The sequence below is a fragment of the Penaeus monodon genome, chromosome 37 (genome assembly GCF_015228065.2).
Source record: "Penaeus monodon isolate SGIC_2016 chromosome 37, NSTDA_Pmon_1, whole genome shotgun sequence".
Taxonomy (NCBI): Eukaryota; Metazoa; Arthropoda; class Malacostraca; order Decapoda; family Penaeidae; genus Penaeus; species Penaeus monodon.
The window spans coordinates 4806956-4809455 of record NC_051422.1 but is presented as its reverse complement, the minus strand read 5'-3'; the positions used below and the strand labels follow the sequence as shown (position 1 = coordinate 4809455).

Here is a 2500-nt window from a genome sequence, read left to right as displayed (position 1 = left end):
CATATAATATATAATAGAATAATAGAACTCAAGACAGACAATTAAGTTAATTGTCTGTCTTAAGTTCAGAAAGGAATATTAAGTAAGTTTTAAGTTTGAGAAGAATTCATTTAGATTTTTTTTTTTTTTTCTTTTAAGTGATGGAATTAAGCGGGTTTTGCATGTAATACGAAACACTAAAAGCTTTATGTGAAATTGTTTCAAGAAGGTAAGGCAGGTTACGAAACTTTATAGGATGGTCAAGCATTCTGATCATCTCTTCGTTCTCACAAAAAAAAGAAAAGAGAAGAGAAAATAAGAGAAAGAGAAAGGAGTAAAAAGGGAGAAATGAGAAGAAATAAGATTTTTTTTCTCTTTAAAGAAGCAAAAAACAATAAAAAATAATTAAAACCAAAAAGAATAGAGAATTAAATGAGAGAGAGAGAGAGAGGGAGAGAATGAGAGCGAGCGAGCGAGCGAGAAAGAAAAAGGGAAAGAGAGAGAGCGAGCGAGAAAGAGAAAGAAAAAGAGAAAGAGAGAGAGAGAGAGAGAGAGAGAGAGAGAGAGAGAGAGAGAGAGAGAGAGAGAGAGAGAGAGAGAGAGAGAGAGAAAGAAAAAGAAAATGAAAAAGAAAAAGAAAAAGAAAAAGAAAAAGAAAAAGAGAAAGAGAGAGAGAGAAAAAAAAACGATCACCGACCTTCCCCGCGTAACCAAAATGGCGGACGACGCTCGGACATACTTGCAGACTCACGAAGAAGGCGAAACGAGGAGGCCGGGGATTGCTGGCAGTCCGGCGCGGTTCGGGGGGTGGGGAGGGGAGGGGGATGGAGGGGATAGATGGGGAGGAATGGGGGATGGGGAAGAGCGTGAGGGGGAAGGGGGATGGGGGATAGGGAGTGGGATAGGGGAGGGGGAGGGCGTAAGGAGGAGAGGGAGGGGTGGGGAATGAAGGAGACCCAAGAAGTGGATAGAGATTGTGTAGGGGGGAATAGGGGAGAGAATAAGCGATGGGGATGGAGGGGGGGGGGAGGGAGACCCAACCCGAGGACAGCAAGATTTTTTTTTTTCTTTTTTTTTTTCTTTTTTCGTTTTCTTTTTTTTTTCTTTTCTTTTCTTTTTTTCTTTATTTGGCGATTGGCGAGACCAACCCTTGTGCATGCGTGACATTCCCACCAGGGGAAAGATGGCATAGTTTCGAGGGGGGGAGGGGGGTGAAGGGAGGGGAGGGGAGGAGAGGGGAAGGGGGGGAAAGAGGAGAGGGGAAGGGGAAGGAGGGGTAATGGTGGGGAGGGAAGGGGAGGGAGAATGAGGAATGAGGGAGAAGGGGGGGGGGGAGCGAGGGAGGGTGTGCGGGGGTAACGGCGGTGGAGGGGAGGGAGAGGGAGAGGGAGGGAGAGGAAGGGAAGGGAAGGGAAAGGGAGGGTCGTGTTTACATAACGTATGTATTTTGATCGAATGTGTGTTACGCTGGTTGTTTGTGTTAGCTTAGTTAGGGGAAAAAAAGGGAGTAGGTGGATAAGTGGATGGGTGGGTGGATAGGTGGATGGATAGATACGTGGGTAGGTGGATAGATGGATGGACAAGTGGATGGATGCATAGATAGGAGGGTGAATGGATGGATGGATGGATGGATGGATGGGTGGGTGGGTGGATGGATGGATAGGGGGTGGATAGACAGATAGATAGGTGGATGGATAAGAAAATGGGGCGTCCGCAAGTGGCGTAATAGGCACCGATAGGGCGGAATGCGGATGGGTGGGCGTGCGGGCGGGCGGGCGGGCGGGCGGGCGGCATTCCCGTACCTTGTAGTGTTGACGTTGAGGCTAAGGGCGTCGCCACCTCGATTACGCAAGGGGGGGAGGGGGAGGGGTAAGGGTGTAGGGGGGAGGGGGAGGAGGGAGGGGGAGGGGATTTATTTTTTTGTGACTATACAAACATAAGGGTAAAAACGTAAACAAACAAACAAACGTAACGGGTAAAACGAAAAAAAAAAGACAAACAAACATCAAGATAAACAGCAATAAATACATGACATAAAGATGTTCCTGATAAGCATCTCTCAAAGGCCATTCAGCCTCACCTCTGCTCCCCCCCCTCCTCCCTTCCCCCCACCCCTCCCACCCCCGCGAAACTGCATCCGATTTTAATGCATTTTCTGGCGTTCTCTTGTTTTTCCTTTCTCTTTGCCCTTTTCCTGATTTCGCTTGATTGTTTACGTATGCTAGGGAGAGGGAGGGAGAAGGAGAAGGAAGGAAGGAGATAGAGAGAGGGAGGGGGAGAAGAGAGGGAGAGGGAGGAAGGTAAAGGTAAAGGGAAAGAGAGAGAGGGAGAGGGAGAGGGAGAGGGAGAGGAAGAGGAAGAGGAAGAGGAAGAGGAAGAGGAAGAGGAAGAGGGAAGAGAGAGAGAGAGAGAGAGAGAGAGAGAGAGAGAGAGAGAGAGAGAGAGAGAGAGAGAGAGAGAGAGAGAGAGAGAGAGAGAGAGAGAGAGAGAGAGAGAGAGAGAGAAGAGAAGGAAAGAAGAA

The 2500-nt window shown here is 48.0% G+C and overlaps 1 protein-coding gene across 2 annotated transcripts in view; it reads left to right on the top strand.

Annotated features, from left to right (window-relative positions):
• The window catches only part of LOC119596405 (fringe glycosyltransferase-like), a 60059-nt gene that overhangs the window by 37051 nt on the left and 20508 nt on the right, over positions 1–2500 (top strand). The window lies entirely within an intron of this gene.